Genomic DNA, 13166 nt, shown 5'->3' with positions numbered 1-13166 from the left:
GAAAAGACCCTCAGATGAGGCCACATTGCACCGGTGTCAACAGTGCTCACGGAGCTGGGTCGGTGTTCCCTTCCCCGCCGTGAGCAGGGCATGGTGGCGATGGAGTCGTTGGCTCCGGGGGTGCAGCTGCAGGACACGCCGGAACGCCCTGTGCGGTTTTGGTCCCTTTTTTATGAGTCCAAAGTCATTTCCAAACGAACAGTTAGAACGTGACCCTAAAGTAAACGATGTTCCTTTGTCCTTGGTGTATACCTCACTGACACACAGTGTGAGCGCTGTGCTCGAAGGCTTCGATTTGCATGGTTACGTCACCGCCGCTTTGACCTACGGCTGTGCCCGCGTGGAATGGCGCCTCCCCAAGTTCATGTCCACCCAGACCCAGAACAGGCCCTTATTTGATGTAGGGTCTCTGCAGAAGTGGGTGGCCAGGACGAGGCTGTACCGGGTGGCGCAGGCCCAGTCCAGCACGGGCGTCCCGTAAGAAGAGGGCGGGCACGCAGAGGGGAGCCACGGGAACAGGAGGGTGGCCCCCGCCCAGGGACCCGGCCCCAAGCTGCCAGAGCGGGGCAGGTTCACCCCGGGCCTCAGCGGGAACCGCCGTCTGGCACCTGCTCCCAGACAGGAGACAATAAACCCCTGTAGCTTTAGACCCTGCAGTTTGCGAGCTTGCTGGGCAGCCCCAGGCACTTGTTCCCATTGCCTGTTTCTTTTCTTTCTTTCTTTCTTTTTTTTTTTTTTTTTGGCCACAGCACGCGGCATGCGGGATCTTAGTTCCCTGGCCAGGGATCGAACCCGTGTCCCCTGCAGTGGAAGCGTGCAGTCCTAACCACTGGACAGCCAGGGAATTCCCAGCGGTTGCCCGTTTCTTTCTTTCTAACATCATGATATTATTCCATGTGTGGGAACTCCACGCCCTCAAGTGAGAAGACGAAGCCGATTCACCCGAGGTTGGCCGCCCTCAACCCCGACGGCTAGATCAGTGCTTCCATCATTATAGTGTCGTACAGAGCATCCACCGCCCTGGAAGTCCTCTGTGCTCTGTCCTTTCATCGCTCCCCACAACCCCTGGTGACCACTGATTCTTTTACTGTATCTGTAGTTTTATCTTTTCCAGAATATCATACATTTGGAATCACACAGTCTGTAGCCTTTTCAGATTGGCTTCCTTCACTTGATCATATGTATTTAAGGTTCCCCACTTCTTTTCAGTGTCTGATGTACCACAGTTTATTTAGCCCGTAACCTACTAAAGGACACCTTGGTGGTTTCCAAGTTTTGGCAGTTATGAATAAAGCTGCTATAGACGTCCATATGCACGTTTTTGTGTGGACATAAGTTTTCACCTCCTTTGGGTAAACAGCACAAAGTATGATTGCTGGATCGTATGGTAAGAGTAGGTTTACATTTGTAAAAACTGCCCAACAGTCTTCCGAAGCGTCTGTACCATGTTGCGTTCCCACCAGAGTGGAGGAGGGTTCCCGTTGCTCCACGTCCTTGTCACATTCGGTGCTGTCGTGTTCTGCCATCCTAACAGGTACATGACGGTGTCTCGTTGTTGCTTTAGCTTGCACATAGGATGTGAAGCATCTTTTCATATGTGAATCTGTCATCTGTGTATCCTCCTTGGCAAGGTGTATATTCAGATCTTTTCCAATTTTTAAAATGGGGCTGCTGGTTTCGTTATTACTGAGTGTAAAGAGTTCTTTGTATATGTTGGATAATAGTCCTTTATCAGATGCGTGTTTTGCAAATATTTCCTCCCCGTCTGTGACTTTTTTCATTCTCTTAGCTTTCACAGACACTTCATTAGTTTCAATGAATCCCAACTCATCAATTCTTTCTTTCATAGATCATACTTTTGGTGTTGGGTCTAAAAACTCATCTCCAAACCTGAGGTCATCTAGGTTTCTCCCGTCTTATCCTCTGAGAGTTTCATAGTTTCATTTTAGCTCCCTGATCCATTTTGAGTTGATTTTTGTGAAGGGTGTGAGGTCTCGATTCATCTTCTGTGTGGATGTCAGTTGTCCCAGCACCATTTGTTGAAGAGACTGTCTCTGCTCCGTTGCGTTGTCTTTGCTCCTTTGTCAAAGATCAGTGACATTTATAGGGTCTGTTTCTGGGCTCTGTTCTGTCGGTTGATCTATACGTCTATTCCGTCCCCGACACCGCACTGTCTCGGTTACTGTAGCTTCACAGTAAGTCCTGGAGTCGGGTGGCGTCCGTCCTCCAACTCGGTCCTTCTCCTTCAGTGTTGCCTTGGCTGTTCTGGGTCTTCTCCCTCCTCTCCATGTTAATTTGAGAATCATTTTCTTGATATTCACTTACAATAACTTGCTGGGATTTTGATTGGGTACGCTTCATTTTAAATGGTTAAACTTACTGATTTTTATTTGTTCTACTGAATTGTAAACTGTAACTAGAAAGGCTTTTCTCCCCTGTGTTTTCCTCTAGAACTTAACGTTTCATTTTTTTATATTTATATCTCTGGTCCTTTGGGGGTTATTCTGGTGTAGAGTATGAGCTAAGGATTCAGTTTTATCCTTTTCTAATGGCTGCCCAGTTGTCCCAAGAATATTATTTTCAAAAGTCCATCTTCTCCCACCTTTACCATAGGCCAAATGTCTATGTGCATCTGATTCTATACCTCCTATTCCACTGGCCTACTGTCCAAAAACTGAAATTTCAAACATTCAGACCAATAGAAGAATTTTCAAGAATTAATGACGAAAACCCTCATCTCCATCCACCTGGGCACGAGAAGGGGCTGAAAGTGGCCTCCGGGGCATTCTCCGCTGCTGTCGCCTCTCGGGTGGCACACGTTCCGTGGTCACCGTTCCCTCGGCTGTCGTAGAGGATGTTCACTGGCCGTCCGTGAGTCCCAATCTTGCCAACCTTGGTGCCTGCCTTTTATAACAAACATTTTCCTGTCGCCTCTTGCTCTGACGAAATGAAAGTCAGGGTCAGTGTTACCTACTTGTATGTATCATTTTTGAAAGATCAATGGAACGGCCTGTCATAAAGGAGCAGAGGGTGACTAAGTTTGCACGTGCAAACAGGTACTTTGGTACCTAGATGCACAGATGCCTCCCCAGGAAGGCAAGGTATTGGAACCAGCGTCCCCATCGTGGTGCTGTGGGGCTGCAGCCGCGGGGAGGGCAGGTGACACGAGTGCCCTGTTGTCCAGAGTGACGGCCACTACCTGCTTGTTCTCCACAGAGCCGAGCACCGTCCTCCCCGACCACCTTATTGCAAATTCCTAGAAAGATCAGACTTGTTAAAATCATGCAAAAATTATGTGTTTATATGTAAATAATCAGAATCTGGGCTCAAGCTTTCCACCGGGTGTCCGGCAAGACCTTGCAAACCTCTCACGCAGGGCCAGGGCATCCTAACAACAAGGCACGGGGCGACCAGCCAGAGGCCCACAGCATCCAGAGCAGCCCTTGGGCCTGGTCCCCCCCGGCAGGGGGCACCGGGTCACAGGGGAAGACAGAGGGAGGAGAGTGACGAAGGCGGTGGGGGAATCTACGTAACTGGCTGCCTGGACCCATGGCCACGCGGCACCACCATGCAGCACCTGCCTGTGAGCAAGGCCCAGCTGCCTCCTTCAGCCCTCAGCCCCGGTCAGAGGCCGTGGTCGTCACCAACGTGCCCATCCAACACCGGCTTTGACGCTGGACAGAGGCGGAAAGAGCCGGCTGGACGTGTTAATTCTTGCCCAGGGTCTGTCTTCCTCAGGCCTCTCCTCACCGAGATGACGACCCGGACGGCGGAGCAAGTCGGGCTTCCACCCTGAAGGGCGATGAACGGACCCTGCCTTCCCCTGGGTAGATAATCCCAGCCCCTACCCTGCCAGCCTCCGCTCCTCCCTCCCTGACTCCCCCCCAATCCCCTGTGGGGTGACTGGGGGTCCTGGCCGCGTTGCACCCCAGGGTGGCGGTCTCCTCGCAGCGCTGAGCAGCCAGCCTTCCCTGCCGACTCCCCGTGTCCTTCTCTTCCCTGTGCTCTCCTCCCTCGGCCTCAGGACCTTCCACATCCAGACTGCTTGGTCTCGACCTCCTGTCCCCAGAGCCATCACCTTCCACCCACCTCGCCCCACGTGGCCTCCTCTCTCTGGCTGTCTTTCCAGCCCTCTGGGGTCATTCATCCCATCACTGCCACCCCAGCCATTGGTCGGGCTGGTGTCACGCCCCCTTCCCCCAATACAGACCCCACGTTTTGGGCCTGAGCCCCTCCTTCCACGCAGCCACCCTCCGCCACCTGACAGGCCAGCCGCACTGCACTCAAGGCTCCAAACGCGCCCAGACCCGGCGGCAACTGTGCCCCCGACGTCACCCACCTCCCAAACCCTTAAGGAGCTCCCATCTGCCCGCTCCTATTGCCACGTCAGACCGCGGGTCCCCGAGCCCCCGTGCCTGGTGAGAATGGGGTCCTGGAGGGCGCCCTGCCCTCTCCATCTGCTGCAGGTGCGCAGTCCCTGCTCCGCGGAGGCCTCAGCGCCCTGTGCTCTGCAGCCCGGCTCGGCGGATCCCCAGAGCTTTGGCCTCTGCGTCTCCCTACATGGCGGCACCCCGCCAGCCCTGACTGGCACCTGCAGTTGCCCTGCTGACCACCCGCCCCTGCTGGTCCGCTCCCCCAGCCCCGGGACTCGCCAGTGCTGGCATCCTCCTTCGGGTGTGCATGTCGGGGACCGCACGGCAGCCTGGGGTGACAGCACACCCACCGTCACCAGGGGTCCGGGAGGATGCAGCCGTGGCCAGGGCTGTGCCCCCCTCCGAGGGACTGTGAGGGCCTCCCCAGGGACCCCTGAGGCCATCCCCCCATCCTTCTCAGCACCTCTCTCTGCAGGTGAACCCTGAGCTGCGGGGCATTCGACGTCCACGGCACCACATCTGCCAGAGTCTCGCCCCCCCCCCCCCCCGCAGCCCGCCCTGCCCCCAGGTCATGTGACATCATCCCTGTGCGGGGGGAGGGGGAGGGAGGGAGGGAGGCAGGAGGTACTCTCTTGCTGCAAGTCCCCCCCCACCGGCCCCGCCCCAGGTCTGCTCTGTGTCCCGGTGCTGGCGGTGCCGGGTGATGTTCTGCAGCTGCTGGCTGTGCAGTGCGAGGGTCCCAAGACCACCCTGAGGTTCAATGACTCGCTAGGACTCAGCTCAGCAAAACTGACTTATGACTTATGACAGCCAAGCGCCCAGATTACAGCCAGCCGGCAGGGGAGGGGTGTGCAGGGGGAAGACACAAAGGCAGGGCCCAGGGGAGCCTGGGCACCCTCCCTCCGAGGAGTCCTGGACGGTGACAACACGCCCAGGGTGCCAACGGCCGGGGAGCCTGGCCTGAGCCCTTGAGTCCAGGGTTTTATTTGGTGTGACCACATGGCATGGCTGACCTGAGTCATGTGGCCAGGGAAGCAAGGATGCTCTCATCAGGCCAGACATTCCAGGGCCTTGGAGTCGGGGGCAAAGGGCCAGACCTCACCTGGGCAGGGCAAACCCTCCGCCGCACAGGCCGGGCCATGGACGTCGGCGGACAGCCCCAGTGTCTGCATCACGCTGGTCCTGGAGAAGCTACACCATGGAGATGGTGGTGTGTACGGTCCCGGTCAGATTTTTAGTTAATTCAAGTGGGGACAAGGGGCTGGCCAATGGAGCTTCTGCTCTTCTGGAGAAAAGACAGCAAGTTCTGAGACACTTAGCTTCACAAGAGAAGGAGGGGCCCTGAGTCAGCTTAAAGGGAAGCAAAACTCGCGATCAAATTAACAGAGACGTGAAAACTGGAGGCCACCAGTGAAGAACTGGAAAACCTCAGATCTTAACTCAGGCCGGAAAGAGAGACGTTGAGAAAAGATGTGAAGGAAGAGAAAGACGACCTGGTGGCCAGAGGAGCATGACCTGGAGCTCCCTGGGGACGTGTCCAGCTGGGAGCAGCTGAAGGGAGTGGCCTCGGAAGCCCATCAGGAGATGTATGGCCGCAGACAGCAAGGAAGGCTCCCTGAGTCGCAGGATCCCTCCTCACCCACGCACCCCAGACAGAACGGGCGACTGGGGAGGCCCAGGGCCCACCTGAGGTCACATGGCTGTGTACCAGCTCGGGTGGACGTGTGATGGGGGTGACTCTCCCGGGGACGTCGTCTCACAGATGCACTCTGTTCACACAGAAATGTAGTTATTTCGTGAGCAGATTGTCTCCTGTTCTCCGAGTTCTGGATGCCGCACGGAGGGCTCGCGGCTAACGTTTCTGCCCAGCCCCCCGCCACGGTAAAGCGCACGGAGTTCGCCTGAGCAACTGATGCCGCTGGAGACATTTGGGACCCACGTCCACCGAGCGAGGGCTGCGCTCACGCTGCGATGAGGTGTGAATGCTGAGCTGACCAGTCCAGCCTGGAAGAAAGCCCTGCTCACAGCTCTAACGAGCTCAGTGTACGCAGGGCCAGGCCCGAGACGGGTCAGCGGGAGGGGCCGGGCAGGGACACTGTGCGGGACGCCACCCACCCCCAGGAGACCGGCCCCAGCTGTCCAGGTCTTGAGCACGGGGCCCGGCCTCTCTGTGCCCATCTCACTCCCGCTGCTGAAAGGCTCCCTCGCTCCCGCCTGGCCCTCACCCTGCTCTGGGGCAGCCTCTCTGGACTCAGCCCCAGCTCCCCGTGCGCACCTGCAGCAGGTGTGCAGAGCCTCCGTGCCCTCTGGGAGGGATCTGCAGCCTCGCAGTGGGGCCTCCACATGGAAGATCCAGGGCTGTCGATTTTGCTCTCAGTCCTGGGCGGGGGGGTTGTTATAGCAACAACCAGGGCCCAGGGCTGGAGCTCAGACAGAAACATCAGAGCACAAGGGAAGCAGGACAGAGCTCCAGACGTGGCCATGTCAAATTGGCCCCTTCCTGCCATGAAGGGCTATTTCCTGAAGGTTTGGGACCTTCAAAAGCTGTTTGGCTCCCCGCACGTTCCAGAGAAGAGAATCTATTATTTGTTCAAAAACACGTTTCCAGTACCGACATGGAGTCATATTAGAAGCTCTGCAGGAAGGCTGGCCCAACTATTTGTGAGATAATAACAGGGCTGAGTGCTCTAAGGCTGAAACCTGTCATCACATTGATTTTCCTCCTGGAAAGCTGGTCCGTCCATTGAGGGTACAGCCGGGGCGGACCACCAGCACCTCGCTGGGGGCAGAGGGATCTACGGGTCTACCTCCCGAGCCCCTCAGGACACGACCCACAGCAGCCCCCGCTCGCGCAAGGACAGCGCATGCTGCCCCCGGGATGGGGACTGCCCCCTGGGGCCAGGGCCAATCCAGCTGTGAGAGAAGCAGAGGGCGTCCAATTCCTGAGAGGGTGAGAGCCGCTGCACCCGCTTGTCTGCACCCCTCCCTTCCCGTGACCTCACACTCCTGCCCACCATCTCCTCTAAGCCTCGAAACAGAAGATTTTGGTGACATTCCAGGAGGATTCACAATGGAATTGGAGGAGGGGCTGTATGGGATGAACTGTTTCCCTCCAAACTTACATGTTGACGCCCTAACCCCCAGGACCCCAGAATGTCACTGAATTCAGACATAAGGTCTTTAAAGAGGTAATCAAGCTGAAAGGGGTCACCAGAGAGGGGGCTAATCCAATCCGAGCACTGTCATTGCAAGAAGAGATTAGGACACAGACAGGGACAGATATGAGGGCACAGTGAGGAGATGACCCTCAAAGAGACCTTGATCTTGGGCCCCCAGCCTCCAGAACTCAGACGAGGGATGTCAGATGCTGAAGCTACCACAGCAAACCCACACGGGCCCAGAGCCAGACCCTTCTGACCCTCCCTCCAGGCCGGCCAATGCCTCACAGGGCAGCCGTCCAACAGACGATGGTCCAGCGGCCAGGACAACCTAGTAGGACCTGGCTGTTCCTTCGTGCCGGGCTCTGGGCCGCGGGTTTCCAACATCTGCTCTCCTCAACTCTCCGCCAATAGGCGGATTATCCCGATTTCACCAAAGGTAACTCTAGGAGGAGTTACACGTCTCACCTGAAAGCTGAGTCCAGTGTCCAGGACTGACTGGTCACGGCCAACTTCACTCCGCGAGCTGTGACCACACCTAGGAATACAAGCCAACCCATCCCAGGGGAGGAGGGGCCCAGAGGCCGGCGCCCACCCCATTCGGCGCCTCCGATCTGTTCCTGCTGTTTCCACATAGCAGCACCTCCACTGCATTTCTCACAGTTTCTCTTTACAGGGTTTTATTTTTGCTGATAAATAAACCCCGCAGAGTCACCTCTGATGCGCCAAGATGAATGGGCTCAGGAAACACCCCAAGTTCAGCACAGAATGGGGCTCAGAGCAGCCACCGCTCTGCTCCAACACGGCCAGGCATCTCTCATCTTCAGAGAGACACCTACGAAAACTCCCAGCATGTAACAGCACCTCACCTGTCAGACTGTTTGACACTGGACCCTGAATGCAGAGCACCAGAAAAGCACGCACACTCACACTGGCGGTGAGAATCTGAGCAGTGTGCCAGCCGGGAAAGAAACGTGGCTGCACCTGGTGAGAAAACCTGCACTTACCATCTGAACCTACGCCTCCACCTCTTAGAACCTATCTCAGACACACCGTCAAAAACTATGAGAAATTGTGTATTCAAGGGTATGCATTACAGCCCTAGTCTTAATAACCAAAGACTGGAAACAACCCAGTTGTCTATCAACGTGGAGACCATTGAATAAACTGTGGTACATCCACAAAATAGAGACATGTGTGGCTGTAAAGAAATACAAGAAACACCACTATTTACCATAGGGTGTTTTCTCAAGATGCAGGTAAAAAAAAGAATAAAAAACTCAGTGGAGGGCTTCCCTGGTGGCACAGTGGTTGAGAGTCCGCCTGCCGATGCAGGGGACGCGGGTTTGTGCCCTGGTCCGGGAAGATCCCACATGCCGCGGAGCGGATGGGCCCGTGAGCCATGGCCGCTGAGCCTGCGCGTCCGGAGCCTGTGCTCCGCAACGGGAGAGGCCACAACAGTGAGAGGCCCACGTACCGCAAAAAAAAAAAAAACCTCAATGGAGTGGCTTCCCTGGTGGTGCAGTGGTTGAGAGTTTGCCTGCCAATGCAGCGGACATGGGTTCGATCCCTGGTCCAGGAAGATCCCACATGCCACGGAGCAACTAAGCCCGTGCACCACAGCTACTGAGCCTGTGCTCTAGAGCTCGCAAGCCACAACTCCTGAAGCCCGCACTCCTAGAGCCCATGCTCCACAGCAAGAAAAGCCAAAGCAGTGAGAAGCCTGCTCACTGCAACTAGAGAAAACGCACGCACAGCAACAAAGACCCAACGCAGCCAAAAATAAATAAATAAAATAAATAATTTTTTTAAAAAACTCAGTGGAACTTCTAGAGATGAAAACTATAACATCTAAAATGAAAAATTCACAAGATAAGCTTAAGAGCAGTTTGGAAACTGCAAAAATATACCAGGGAGCTTGAATACATAGCTTTAGAAAGTACTCAAACCTAAGCAAGGAGAGGAGATAAAAACCGAAAAAGTCAACAGCCTCACTGACATTGGGAGAGCAGGCTGTCTAACATACACGTCAACGTACATACCCCAAAGAAGAGGCAGACGAAAAGTATTTGAAGAAATCCTGGCTGCAACATTTTAAAGTTTGATGAAACTCACAAATTGAATAAGTTCAACTGGCCTCACACAGGACAAACAAGGGAAACCACTACAGCAAACTGCCGAAAACCAGCGACTTTTTATAAAAATTCTAAAAGCAGCCAGAGAAAATAGACAGCCTACATAAAGTGAAACAAAGGTAATATAGCTATAACCGCTAACGTCTCATCAGAAACAATGCAAACTGGAAGATAATAAAACAATATTCTTTAACATGCTGGAAGAAAAAATGCCCATCAACCTAGAATTATACACTTAGTGAAAATCTTTCCAAAAAGTGAAGGCAAATTAAAAAGTCTCATACAAGCAATAGTTGAGAGAATTTACCACCAGCAGATTGGCAGAACAAGAAATGCTAACGGAAGTTACTGAGGCTAAAGGAATAAACACCAGCTAGAAACCAGGATATGTACACGAGAGCCAAGAGCACAGGTGTATGTACAGAAACAAAATGTATCTTTGCTCATTTTAAATTTACTTAAAATATAGTTGACTGTTTAAAGCAAAAATAACAATGGACTTGATGGCGTACCTGGAAGTGAGGGGGTAGGGAGGAGGTTTCTCCCACACCCCGATGGCAGCCCCCTCCCTTATCCTGGGAACCTGGGTCTGTGGCCTCCATCCAGGGCTGTCCATAGTTATTCACCCTCAGGGGCGCGGTGAGTAGTTCTTGGGCCCAAAAAATAAGATAAAAAATTGGGATCATACCAGGAGTCCGCTCCACTTGGGAATTACCATGAATGAAGTAAAGAAAGGCCCTTGGGCGGTGGGGGGGCTCCCTGCGGCCCTGGGCGCAGCAGCAGCTTCCCCTCTTTCTCCAGGTGGCCCCACCCCGTGAGGAAACAGCGCAGAGCACCCGGCTGTGACGGCCCATGTGGTGTGTGTGTGAACACTGGAGTTCTGATCTCACACAGCGCCCGGGGGCTGACATTTGAGGGGCCCTGAGAACAAGTCTCACTCTGGAGGAAAGGGATTAGCATTCGAGGGACCCCAACCAAATGCCCACCCTCAACAGTAAGTTCTCCAGATATAACCTACAAACCAGCACCAGGAGGGCCGCTCAGAAACAGGAGAGCTGTTATGAGGAACTTTCCAACACTGAGTATTTTTTGTGGGTGGGAAAGAGAACCCCGTGGGAGCCACATCCTCACCAAGAGGGCTGGGTATCGGACACAGGGCGTGACCTGGAGTCTGGAAGCTGTGTGGGCCCTAAGCTCCCACACACCAAGGCCTTTTCATAGCTCCTGGACGCACAAGCAGCGGGACACCCAGCTCTGCGGGACGGCTCTCCTCCCTGCAGAACAATAGCTAGCTGCACCTGGAACAGAGTTCAAACTGGATCAAAACTCAGTCCGCGAGACTGGGAGAGGGATGTGAAGCTGCACCCTAGAGCCCCCCCCCCCCCCCGCACTGAAGCCTGGCTGTATCCTGGCCTCTGGATACCGTGAGATGCCCTGCCCTGGGCACCGCACCCATCCCCTTGTAGGCTCACAAAACTGGAGCTGGCCTTTGTTCCCTGCAGACTAAGAGGCCTATAGCATGCCTTCCTCCACTGCACAGAGTAGAGCACCGAGGGCAAAGCTGCGGGGTGTGCAGCAGCCCAGCCCTGAAGGTGCTCCCCAAGTGTGGCAGGAGCACAGCACACGACAGCTGAGGGCAAAGGGCTGGTAAGCCTGCTAAGGAGGATGGATCTTATACTCAGGGTAACAGGAGTCAGCAAAGGGTTTCCAACAGGAGGGCAGGTGTGCTGAACAGGGAGCAGGCTGGAGGGGAAGGTGGAGACGGGGGTCCAGCTACATGCTATTCCAATGGCTGAAGCCAACATGGCCACAAGAAGATGCTACAGGGGAGGGTGAGTACGTGAGGGTGCAAGAGGCAGGGAAAAGTCTCCGATGCCCCTAAGTCTCTGACCCATATCCCAGGGGGGTGACCCAGAGCCACCGCTGCACTCCGCCCCGATGCCTTGCTCCTGGGAGGCCTCCATCCCTCCACCGCCTCTGCAGCAGCAAATCACTCTCCCATCTACTCAGCGAGCCCCCACCCCCTTCTCTGAAGCCCTGAGCAATTTACTGGGTCTTTAACAGCATCTACTGTTTCTATAAATGCTTAGCAATGTTTTTGATTGTGAGACAGAAGGAAAAGAGAAGTGGATGTGAATGCGAATGAGGGTGGCGCATTCTCCATCACAGAGGGCCGGCCACTGGGCATGGGAGGCTCCAATGAATCAAAGGTCCTGATTCCACGGACTCTTTAATGCAAACAGGAAGAGCACGTGCCCTTCCAGGGGCCAACTGGGCAGCTTTCAACAGCCTGGACAGGGGGAATGAGTTCCCTCACTCCCTGGAGCCCCAGCTGGGCTCTCCCTCTAGCGGGCGGGCGGCTGGCCCTAAGGGGAGCTACTGAGAATCCGGTCCAGCCCTCAGCAGCCTCGGCTCCTGGGAGGCACTGGAGGGTGATTAAACAAAAAAACAAAACCTGTTCACATATTGAGATATAGGGAAGTCGTTCTGGCTTATATATGAATTAACTTGAATTTGATGCTAACTAAAATAGCCTGTTTGTGGCCTATCAAATATACATTGTACATCTGCTTTAATTATTAGAAAAAAAGGACACATTGACCAGAAGTAAAGAATGTCCATGTTAAAAAAAAAAGATTAAATGGCGCTCTTCCTGGGACGCCAATGCTGGTCCTCCTTTGATAAGAAGCCCTTCCCAGGCTCCAAGGCCATACTGATTCGCTGTGTACGTGCTGATCCGTTCTCTTTATTAAAACCTTGAAGAAATGTTATCTGACTTGTTTAATGTTCTTTGTTCTGACGAAATATAAAACTGTGCTGAAAATCATGCTTATCCGGAGCAGTTTCTCAGGGAAACCTGGTAAGCGGGCTTCTGGGCTAGTCCTCAGCTTGGCTCAAATAAAACTCTTTATTATTATTATAGATTGTTTATCGATTACTTTCGTTGACAAGGGCCTCGGCCCTTCATTTAGAAATGCTGTGTTTTTCTTCAAAGGCGCCCCTCTGGGGGTTCATATTTAAAGACGACGGAAATCAACACGAAAGGGTCGCTGACTTCAGTGAGTCTATTTCTTTTCTCTTCCATTTTTCACGTTGACATAACGCCAGGCTCAGAAAGGCTGAGAACAGCGCACACCCGCGCCGCGTCTCCAGCCCGGCTCCTTCGCGTTCACACGCCGCCCCGCCGTTTGGCCCGGGGGCGAGGGTCCCTCCCGCTTCTCCGGTGGGGGCGGCGCTGGGGAGCCCTGCGCCCCGGCCCTCCCGACGCCCCCACCCCATAGGTGCCCTGGGAGCCGCCAGATTGCCAGCGCCCGGACCCCGCGGGGTACGCCGGGAGGACGGCGCAGGCGGGTGACGTTAGCGTCGCGCCACTCACGCAGGCGTGCGCGCGTGCGCGGCGGCGGCGGCGGGACTACGCTTCCCAGGGGGCCGCGCGGCGCGCCCACTTCCGGCGGGCGGCGCGGGCCCGGAAGCGGCGCACCGGCGAATCCCGCAGCGAC

The sequence above is a fragment of the Monodon monoceros genome, unplaced genomic scaffold (genome assembly GCF_005190385.1).
Source record: "Monodon monoceros isolate NGI ecotype Baffin Bay Population unplaced genomic scaffold, NGI_Narwhal_1 Super_Scaffold_12, whole genome shotgun sequence".
NCBI classification, from domain to species: Eukaryota; Metazoa; Chordata; class Mammalia; order Artiodactyla; family Monodontidae; genus Monodon; species Monodon monoceros.
The sequence above is the reverse complement of the archived record's forward strand: the minus strand, read 5'-3'. Positions refer to the sequence as shown.